The 11431-nt window shown below is 45.7% G+C and overlaps 1 long non-coding RNA gene across 1 annotated transcript; it reads right to left on the bottom strand.

Moving 5' to 3' along the window:
- Positions 1–6033: 6033 nt before the first annotated feature.
- LOC115598050 lies at positions 6034–8111 on the bottom strand. Its single transcript, XR_003987357.1, has 3 exons — positions 7970–8111; positions 6851–6925; positions 6034–6076 (listed from the first exon to the last, which is right to left on the bottom strand). It is a non-coding gene; the product is annotated as an uncharacterized LOC115598050 (long non-coding RNA).
- Positions 8112–11431: the final 3320 nt, after the last annotated feature.

The following is an 11431-nucleotide window of genomic DNA, read 5'->3' as shown; positions in this document are numbered from 1 at the left end:
CCTACTGACTTTGCCTGTGGATGCTCATGGTACGGTCTGGCAGCACTTATGTTCAGCTGATGCATCTAGAAGGGGGAGTTTTGCTGACACATTCCATCCAGATTCCTACTCAACCCACCCAAGAAAGGATTTGCTGACGGAGACACCAACCCAGCTAAAATGATGAACTTTTATCTATTTTATGTGATACCAGCTGCTGCTTCAGCCAGCGCATTGGAGGTATCTGAACTTTACTGTCTCATTTGTACAGCAAAATCTGCATATTCTCTTTATTAAAGAAAGACCTGAAGGCACCAACTGACTTTAGGCCCTGATGTACTCATCACTAAAGTAAAAGCATCAATAAATTTAGAGTTATCAAACAGATTGTGCTTCCAGGGTTTGGACAAATGGAAGGTTTCATCATAAACACAAGTTAATAACTAGAAGTTCCAGGCGGTAATTTAAATTATCACAGCTAGCATAAATACAATCTTACTTTGGGAACTGAAGTTGCAAAGTTGTAATAAATCCAAGTTAACACACTAAAACTTTTTATAAAAGCTTAAAATTAGTTGTGAAGCCCCTGATGGCCTTGTATATAATTTGATTATGATACCACAAGCTACCAAAAGGGAAACCACTCTTCATGATGTAAACAAAAAAAAAAAAAAAAAAAAAGAAAGAAAGAAAAAAAAGACCCAAAACCTCCAAAACCTCCATCACCCTAGAAGACAGGAGTAGTCTGCTTCCATTTCGTGTGTGTGTATATATATATAATACACACAAGTAAAATATATAAGAATATCAAATATATGAAGAAAATTTTTAAAACATACAGGTATCATTGAATTTTTCAATCTCCCCACCATGCTGGACAGCTATCAATCAGGCATCTGAACTCAAATTTGACCACTGCAACCCAACATTCTTCCCTGGCTCCTGTACCCTCACAGATTCCCTGCACCCAAACCCCATTCCCAGAGCAAACTGCCTTCCATTGCAGCAAAGCACTCCTGCTATTCCTACTGGTATTCACCACCAGGACAAGAGACCCTAATTTAGCCCTGCACGGGCCTTCTGCAAACTGCTAATCCCCCCTGCACAGCTGCTTTTCAAATGTATGGGCATGAGCAAACTGTAAACGATTTATGGCGCGTGGCAGGAAGACTCCTGGTTCCCTGCATAGGAGGGGTTTTGGGACAAGATCATGCTTGGACTAATGTTTATATTGCAAGTTGTCAGTCAGGTAGTAAATCATCTCTGGGAGAATGCATAGTAAAACAGCTCTCCCCTGCCAGCTGGAGCCCTTGATGACAACTGATCCTGTGATACGCCATTTCAGATACACCTGGGGACTTATTTACAAAGACATCAGTCTAATCCAAGAAAAACTAATACACTTTTAAGTAGACTCTACAGAAATTCTGTAGCCAGCAGTGGTGATTTGCTTTCAGGAATCAATCCAAACCAGTACGAGAAGCTTCCCAAAAAATGACACTCTTTACCAGCCTTAAAAGAAACTGGATAAGTGCCTACACAGACATCTATTGACAGAGTCTTGCTAGCAAAGTGCAGTTATCTGAGAAAAATCCTTCTACACAAAGTTTTCATTTCCTGGTATTTACATAACCATAGTGCAAGGAATGTTCAGAAATTCAGTCCTAAAGTTCAAGTACTATATTTTGTATATTCACTGCATGAGATGCTTTCTGTTCAGAAAATTAAGCCCCTTAGAGGTAAGATGTGAAGTTTGAAGTCCATTCTAAAGAAAGATTACTTTAAAAACAACCTTAATTTTAAACAAACATCCTGCCATTTTCCATTATTTTCTTTCCCCACTGGAAAGGGTTTGTGCACATAATACACTGAGTATGATCTCCCACAGGTAAAAGGGATAGTTAAAGAGTTCTCAATAGGAAAAAATGATAAATAAAACCACAACATAAAATCCCAGAACAGTAGAATTAGCTGTAATCATTTTTCAGCTATGTGAGATAAGCCAGATTGCAAATCTCTCTCTAGAATATTTTAACCTTCCACTGGGCCAGCAGCAGAGTTCTCACTTATGAACAGTAAAGGTGCAGAATGAGATCTGATTTAGTAGACAATGAAGCAGGGCATTTTGGGGAATCATATACAACTCACACAGTAAGACATACCCAGCCTATAGGCAGTTACCCTGAGAAGTATATGCTAAAAATAATGGTCAAAGACCTTACTGCCGCTAGCAATTATCTAATTATTAACTTGGGAAAATAACTTACGTTCTTTTGAAACAAATGTTATACAGTAAAACTTGCCTAAGGCTTTTTATGAGCCTAAGTATAATTCCCCAATAGTGAGAGAAACTACCTCTTCTGTGCCCTTTGATTTCAAAGCCATGCATGAGTGTTACATTAATGCAGTTGGACAACTGAGATGTTAAACATGAGTAAGAAAATCCAGTTACAACTCCTACAACACTGCCAAGCCAGTTTTAGCCCTGAACCAAAATTCAAATATAGAACAGTAATTCACTGTGGAACTCTCCATTCTGTATTTGCTGATGCACAGAAATCAGAAATTTAAGCCAGTGCTCTCTTGACACTACCAGCAGGTCAGATTTTCTGTGCCTAAAAACCACCTAATCCCTGCAGTAAACCTTACTTCCCAGTCCGACCAATTTCACTTCCTTAGCAGCAAAAAACTTTCTGTGAAAGTCACCAGATCTTTACTCACAGCCTTAAGGCCTGTCACAAAAAGGGTTCTGCTGTGCCCTAAAGCATATTGTTCTCAGAAACAGCCCACAGGGAGGAGAACCATATAAGGATCTCAGAAGTCTGCATGACCTTCTCCTAGATCTGAAAATTCCCCCTCCCTTCCACACTCTTTCCTTCAAGACTTCCCTCTGCACTTAAGCAAACATTGCAAACAAACACCTTTTCATACACATCTCCACACCACTGCCACTTACCTCCATCAAACAGAATTTAGGCTTATTTAACCAAACAGTACTGGTAATTCTCTTGATCCACCATACAAATTGGACATGAACACAGGACACAGACTGTGTCTTCCCAGACACTCTTACATTGAGGCTGATGCTTACAACATACCACAACTCACTTGAACAGCCTCAAAGCCCTTCCTCTCAGATACCTTCCAGACTAAAGTCCACTACAAGACTGCAATGTGAGAGTCCAAACTCCACATGTTCTTTTCCCTCTTACAAGAAAGGCAAGAAGCAAATGGCACTCTGCCTGCCCACCTGGCATGAGAGACAATAACTTAGATGTCTTCACATTCATGAATTAGAAAGTCCTCATCTATGGACTGCACTATCTTTCCAAGGATCCTTTCTCCACCAGCTTAAAATCCTCAACTACCAGACCTACTGGTAGTAGCAACTGGAGTGCTTTGTGGGTTTGTTCTTTGTTGGAGGTTTTTTTTTTAACCTTAATGGAGTTATCACAAAAAAAAACCCCAAAAAACAAAAAACAACAACAAAAAAACAAACTAGAGGGCAACTTAACATAGCAAATAAGTGTGATTCAATACCTTGCCTCTGACATAGGTCAATATGAGGTGGTTTAGAATATGATCTAGAAGCCTCACTGGACAATTACGGAACAAACTGCCCTTCCTTCAAACCTTTACCCTGTTAGAGATTGGGTTGTGTCTGAAAAATACACCTCTAAAACAAGTTTCTTTAGCTAAGCAAGTCTGAACATTTCCCACTCCTAAGTGCTTGATCTTTTCTGAATCCCGCTCAGCTCTTAGCCTCAGTGCTATTATGTGTAGTGAATTTCCACAGATTAGACATCATGTGAAAATACTTTAAAATCATTATTCAGTTTGATGCCTATCAGCTTCACTGAATTACGTTCACCTCAACTGAAGAATACATTCCAGCTCCTTCACTTCTGCACAGCAGTCTTCCTCAGGCTTGGCACACAGCATTGTTGAAAAGCAGAGGAAAACTGAGCCCACCCAAGTGATGCTTATCCTGCATTCCAACAACTGCACTCACTCTCCTACAAGGCCTTCCATGCCATTTCCTTCCTAAGCACAGCTCCCAGGAGGATGTTCCAAGAAAAGATGGCTCATGTCATTCCAAAATGAGATAGCCTTCAAAATGCTGCTCTTGGCCCTCTCTGTCTGAGCATATTAGCAGTAAGGCCATACATGCACATCCTGACAATGAAGAGAACAATTTCCAAGTTTGGAACAAACAAGGGGGCAAAATAGAGAAAAAGATTAATTAAGTCAAAAAGATATAGCCAGATAAGGCATTATAAGCTGTGGAAACAAGCAAACTGCTCCCAAGCAGGGGTCTCAAAGTGCCTTAAACAAGGCATGGCACAAGTTGCACCATAGCAATTTCACCACACTACAGGCAGAATGGGGGATTACAGGGGCCTGCTTCATTTTGAAGTCATGGTTTAGAACATCCTTTTCATCTCTCCTCCACTGAGCTTCACCAAACCATTCAACACCTCAACAACCAAGCATCTTATAGCACTTACGGACTCTTACTCAAATTACCAATAAAATGGGTGTCGATTGTATTTTGCAAACAAAGAACAAAGAGCAAGGAACAGTGATTATCTTAACACATTCACACAATAAATCTGTTGCAGAATTAGGTATCCAACACCACAGTTCAGAACTCCTGATCCACATGGTCATCCCTCCCCTCCAACCAGCTGTAAAGACACTTCCATTCCAAGTAACATTCTTCCTACTACATTCTTCCTACTACAGTTACAAACCCAGCCAACCTAGACCCAAGGAAAAAGCCCTCAGGTAAGGGAACTGGCAGAGAAACACAATGGACAATTTCATGCCCTAAGGCACTAGCCCTGTTGGCACAGATTACACACATAGTTCCTTTGCAGTCCTGTGTAATATTAATTTCAGAGAGGATCACATTACCAAGTTACTAGTGACTTGAAATACACACAGCTAACACAAATACCACAAGCACTCCCTCTCCATAGCTCGAGGTATCCTAAAAAAAAGGACATATCTTCCCAACCAAAGATGAACATAACCAGTTTCCAGACCTTAAATTTACTCAAAAGACACCAAATGAGTCAAAAAGCCAAGAAAATTTGTTCTACTATGATAACTCCAGTTCCTGACAACACTAGTCAAAATAGCAGAGGTGAGTGAAAAAGGTGTCAGCCTAGATCCTCATCTCTTAGCAGAGGAATCTTGTCCCCAATCTGTATCACATGCAGACCCCTTTGAGACCCCTACATGTTGCATTTCTCCAAGCAACATCAAAGGCACAGGCTTATTAGCCACTAATGCATTATTCTTGTCACATTATGCTGTAAATGCTAGGTCTTAGCTGACAAAGACACAACACTTATAATTCATTATGATCTAAACTCCAGAACTACTTCTTGGGACTACACTGTAGATGTGGTGACACATGTCAATCTCACCAAGTCCAGTTCTCAGTGGAGCCTCCATAAAAGTTCAAGGAGCTCATCTTCAGGAAGATCATTAGCCTCCACGATTCACAAGCATCAAGACTACTTCAAACAACTACCAAAAAATACAGCTGCATTTTACTGAAACTTGTATATTTGGCTATTATTCTAACAGCTTTGCTTTCTTCACCTTTTCAAAAGCACTTTAAAGGCCACCAGCAGCCACAAATCCTTTCTCCAAGGCAGCTCTGATACCCCTCACATCAGCACTTTGACCAAAAATCATTTGTCCCATCTGACTGTACTTGTCTTGCTTTGGGACAAAAATGGGTAGATCTGCAAAGGACTATACCTCTTTCAAAGCTATAGTCTACTACCCCTACATACTATGACACATGACTGTACCTGAAGTAGACAGCAGAGACAAAAATTCAGGGTTTAAAAGCTGCAAAGCAAGCCAGTTAGAAGCAGTCAACAAATTACTTGAAACAGGTGAGAAAAGAATGCAAGGTCATCTTTGGTTCAGAAAGCTGGTTTGAGGAGGCAACAGGTCTTGGCATGTAACTCATCCCCTCCTGACCCAATTCTAAAGATGAAGATAACCATGGGCTGCACTTAGGCACTCCACTCACCCTGCTGAAATGCATTCTCATGATTTCAAGAGCACTGGGTGCCTGAGAAGGAATGAAAAGCAAAAAGTTGCTGACAGCATTGCTAAGACCTGCTACCTTAAATGACAATTTCATCTCCAGAAGCTGAAACACGTGGTATGCTAAGCACTGTGGGGGCACATACACTTTTTGTAGTGATCCACCAAGAAGTGAAGAAAAAAGAAAGGAGATGTACTAAAAGTGATTTGAGAAGCAACTGAAACGTATAAGCAAGTCAAAGGGACCCAGTTCCTGGATACCAAAAAGCTGCCCCTCCAAACTGAATCTCAGCAGTGGGTTCAGGAGAGGACAGAAACGGTCAGCAGCACCCATCAGGGATCAGTTAAAATACTGGTGGAAAAAAACAATGTGGTAGAATAAAAAAACAGAAAGAAAAGAGGATGACTAGAATTACCTAACTTTGGTATCATGATGATTGCATGAGTAGGATCATTGGAAAGGATTTAATTGGGATTCTGGCTGGGTGGATCTCTTGCAGTTACACTGAGAACACAACTGCTTCAGACTGCTTCTCTGAGTGGTGTGGAGAGCACAAGGTTACATCTTCAATTGAACTTTTCTTCCCATGAAAATCCCACTGATTTTTTCCGTGTCACTCCCACTTCATTGACACCCTGGCCTCTTAATTTAGGCAAAGTTGGCCTACTATGATGCAGAGAGCACCACAGAGAGGAACAGTTTTTCAGGTATGTGGTTCACACATTCTCAAAAAATTCAAGTAGTGGAACCAAAAGAACACAATCAGACTCAGCATCAGCTTACTCCTGGCTTTCTTACCTGCTGTGTGATGCTTCAACAAAGACTCATTGCTTCCTCTTACATAGGCCTTTTATCCTAGTTCTTTCTCTGAATCTGTAAAACATAAATGCATACCTCTGAAAAGCATTCTCTGGCATAGAACTATCTACATTTGATGGATGATTCTTTCCAACCTCCACCCAGCATCAATCAGATCTAGGTCATTCTCAGCAAGTCTCATGCCAGGCTTGCATATGAGCTGCACAACCTGATGCCTACCAATGCAATCTCCTGCCCACCTAAGAATCCATTTATTAAAACTCAATCTTTTACTCTTCTCCTTGCTGTGTGCTTGAGCCCAGAGGCAGTTCAGTGTTTATTGTTCACCTGTTTTTCTTTAAAATCCTCTCCTGTTCCCAGGGCTGCTAACTAGTTCTACAGCAGGAAGCATCCCTTGTACTAGAGACAGTGTGCAACCTGACAGAGAATTTCCCATTCCCCCCTGCCAGGTTTGACACCACAGGAGTGCTGCTCCCTCCCCTCCACCTCTGCCTCTGTCAGTTGAACTCAGTTTTTTCACATACACACTGGCCCAGACTTGTTCCATTTTGCAGCTCCTACTCCAGCAAATCTCCCTGCAGAGATAGTGCTTTCTCATCCCTCATACCACCTACCCCACCGTCACCCAAACAAGGTTACATCCTGTGTGGACCCGGTTCGGCCCGCCACTTCCATACCCACTCTGCTCCCTGCCCCCCCGGGAGAGAGAATTCCCGGACGCCCCGATGACCGAGGCGATGGCATTAGTACCCTTCCCCACGGGGACGGCCCTTTCCTTGGAGCCGAGGCTGTGGCGCTACCACACTCCGTACCCGACCCCCTCCGCCGCCCGCACCTCCCGACTGATTCCCCCGCCCAGGGTGCCACTCGCCCGGACCCGCTGTCCTCGGGGCACTCGACACCTCCTCCCGACCCCGAGCCACACAGGGGAACAGGGAGAGACCCGCCCGCTCCCACGGCGCCTGCCCGAAGCCCCTCCGGGAAGTCCGCAGAAGCCCGGGGACAAGGGGTGAGGGGGGGCCCGCCCGGGCCCGGCCTCGGTCCCCAGCCGGTCGCCATCCCCGCTCCCCTCCCCCGGGTCCCCAGCCCGGCTCTGACCCGGTGGGGCTCGGCTCCGCCCAGGGTCCCAGTGACTTTGCGGCCGGTTCTGCCCCGGTTCTGCCCCGCCTCGAGCCCGCCCCAAACTTTGCCCCCGCTCGACCCGGCCCCACGCTCTCGCTTCACGCCGCCATTTTGCCGCGGGGCAGGCCGGGTAATCCGGCGGAATCCCCACGCCGCAGCGCAGCTGCGTCATCGGCTCCGCGGGACGGGGCGGGGCCGGCCGCGCGCTGCGTCTCTCCCGTCACCGCGGCAACCCAGGGGAGGGGCGAAACCAACGGGGCTGAGCGAGGGGGGGCAGAGGGGGGGATGGCGGGACAGACCACCGAGTGCCAAAGAGCGGGGGGCACGGGGAAGGCCTCGGTGCCGGTGCTCTGCCTTCAGGAGGGTCCGGGCAGGGGGTGCTGCGGTCCGGCCCAGCGAGCCCCTCCGGTCTGGCGGGGTCCCGGGCCGTGGCGGCAAGCGGCGGAGGGCAGCGGCAGGCGAGGGGAGCTCTGCCAGGCTGTTTGGGCTCCTTCCCTGACAGCCGCCGGGGAGCTTGGGCAGCTCCCCAGGGAGAGGAGGTTCCCGTGGGGACGCGGTCACCCCACGGGGCTGTGTGTGAACATCGATGTGAAGTAAATCTCTCTGCTGAGACAGGACGGCTCAGAAAGTGCCGCCAAGGGGATGGACCAACAAACCAGGAGCTTTGTGCCCTCGGGTAGGAAACTGGGGGGGCTCGATCACAGACTCATCGAAGGGGGGGACCTGAAAGATGATCCGGTTCCAAACCCCTGCCATGAGCAGGGACACCTCCCACCAGACCAGGTTGTGCAAAGCCCTGTCCATTGGGATGGCTTCAAGCATCCTGAAGGACACAGGGTAAGCCAACAGGATGTTCTCCTGCCTGTCACGACATGGCCCTGGCAGGAGCCTCTCGCCTGGACGGGGAAGGATGCAGAACCTGCCCCTACCCCTGCTCCTGCCACTCTGTTTGCTTTAGGGGGCTCCAACAGAGCAAGTTGGCTGCAGGCATTGGTCCTCCAGAGTTACACTGTTGAGAGCAGACCTTTGAAAGAGGCAGCTCATCCCCTGAGACAACAAAGATACCAGGAAAACAATAGGCTGGTCAAAATAATTAAAGAGTCTGTGGGACGTGCTCAGGACCCCAAAGTGGGCTTACAGTAACTGCAAGTAATCTTCCATCTTCAGGTCTTCTCCAGTCGGAACGATTCACTATGATCTTCCACACTATTATTCTGGCCTTGGGACAGAACAGAACTTCAAGAAGTCAATACATTTTAGTTTTGAACCAGATTTCCCATTTATTCCACTGAGCTCACACAGGTACTTTGTCCATTGCCTCTCATGCCTTACTCATGCCTTACTCATCTTCTGTTCCCCTTCCTTATTACAATTTCTTTCACAAACATGTCCTGAGTTGATTATTCATATGGCTAATAATGTGCTCAAGCCCAGAAGAAATTTGTGTGGTCAAGAAAAGTCTGAACAGTATTTGGATATGTTCCTCATTGCACTACATTTAGGAAGCTTTCAGTTTTGCATTCAGGTAGCACCAGCCTCACAGTGCTGCAAACTCTGCCTAAATGGTCTCTTCTCTTACACAATAATAGACAGGTGCTCAACAGTACCCCAATTCCATGACCTTGGGAATATTGTGCAAAAACGCCTGCTGTGCACCCAGCAAGTGCTGTCTGCACTGTGCCATGCGTCAACGAGGGATATTTCAAGAAAGACTTCAGTACTTGTGTCCCCATAAATTCTCCAAATCCTCCCTGTGCTGGGAGTCAGATAACAAGCAGAAGGACAATGGCTCCAAGAATCCAGGCTGCCCATCTGCTCTGCACTTCCAGATTCTTGCTTCCACAGCGCCAGCTGATGAAATTTTCATAGCTGATGCGGTTTCCCATTTCCACTGGGCCTTGCTGCCTTGGAGCCTTCACAGTTGTGGTCTGTTCAGGTTTCTGTGGGTGTGCATTGATAGCAGCAATGATTAGAGTCATTTGCTTTCTTTTGATGACCTATCAAAGTAAGATCTTGAAGCTTTTTGCAAGTCTGGGTGACATAAGCCCTTCAGGAAGGAGAGACTTTGATTTTCAGAGGGTCTCGGCACTTACTGCTTCCCTTAAACTCAATTCTTCTGAAAATCAGATTCCAAGGTCAAACAGCCAAAGGAAGGCAGGATTTGAACTTGGGATGCCTGAACACCAGTCACCTGCTCTGAGCATCAAAGCCTGCTCTTTCCTCAGATCCCAAAGGCCTTGAATCCCAACCCCTCTCCCTCTTCCTCCACACACATCCGCCCTGCCTTTTCCTGTATCCGGTGTGCTTGGGAGATGGACTCACTGCTGCCCTGAGCCCAGGGATGTGACATGATGCAGGAGCATGACGTTAGGTTACATTATATTCATTTATATAACACCATTAATGCCAAACTGCTGCTCCCTGCTAGAGCCAGTTGCTCTCTAAAGCCTCTGAAGTTCAATTAACAAGCACCAGGTAACCTAACACTTGACTCCCAATAATCCTTTTATTTTAAGGGGCCTCTGGCGGATGTAAAGCCCTTGGCGAACAGTCCTGGAAGTACATTTGAGATTCTCTCAAATACCAGCTGAATTTATGACCCTTAGTGAAGAGCAGTGAGGAATCTCTTTAAAATATTTTCCAGCTGGCAGCACTTTATATAGACCCCTGTAACTGTATAAAAGGAACCCCTGGAGGGGCAGGTGCCCACCCTGTGGAGGGACAAATCCCTCTGAAGTGCCTACAGTCTTGACTGGTGAAGAAGTAGACACCAGAAGTAGTGTGCCCCCACCAGAGGAAGGTAGTGCAGGCTTGATCCTCTCAAGTTTCCCACCAACCCAGGTCAAGCAGGGAAGATGGCAGATGCTGGACCACCCTTTGGTTGCTGTCTCAGAGGTTGTCACATGCCTGAGAGTTGCACAGAGTCCCATTTCCTCCAGCTTGGATGCTGCAGTCCTGAAGGGATTCTGAGGAAACAATTGCCTCCTATACTACTTCTCTAACTTCAGCTGCACAGACCTCAACTGGGAAGAGGCAGAAGAGGTTTCATGGAGTGGTTGAGCCCACTATAAAAAAACAAGTCATGCTTTGAGCAGATCTTGAACTCTGGAATATATCTGGAATATCTCTGTACAAGAGAAGCCCAGCACCCCAAACCAACAGGATCTCAGGAGCAGTAGGAACAATGAAGCACAGACAGCCTGGGATAGCCAAAAAATCTGAACATGCACCTTCCAGAAAAATAAAGCCCATCAGTATTGCTAACAACACCCATGTGTAGAGTCCATCCTGCTACATAACAGCAAGGGTCGAGGCCCAATTTTAACATGAAGATACTGCCTTCAAAAAATTTGGAATTTTTTTTGTAGGCAAACACTTTGAATCATAGAATTATAGAGTCAGAGAACGGTTTGGATTGGAAGGGACCTTTAAAGGTCA

Source organism: Calypte anna, chromosome 3, assembly GCF_003957555.1.
Source record: "Calypte anna isolate BGI_N300 chromosome 3, bCalAnn1_v1.p, whole genome shotgun sequence".
Taxonomy (NCBI): Eukaryota; Metazoa; Chordata; class Aves; order Apodiformes; family Trochilidae; genus Calypte; species Calypte anna.
The sequence above is the reverse complement of the archived record's forward strand: the minus strand, read 5'-3'. Positions and strand labels throughout refer to the sequence as shown.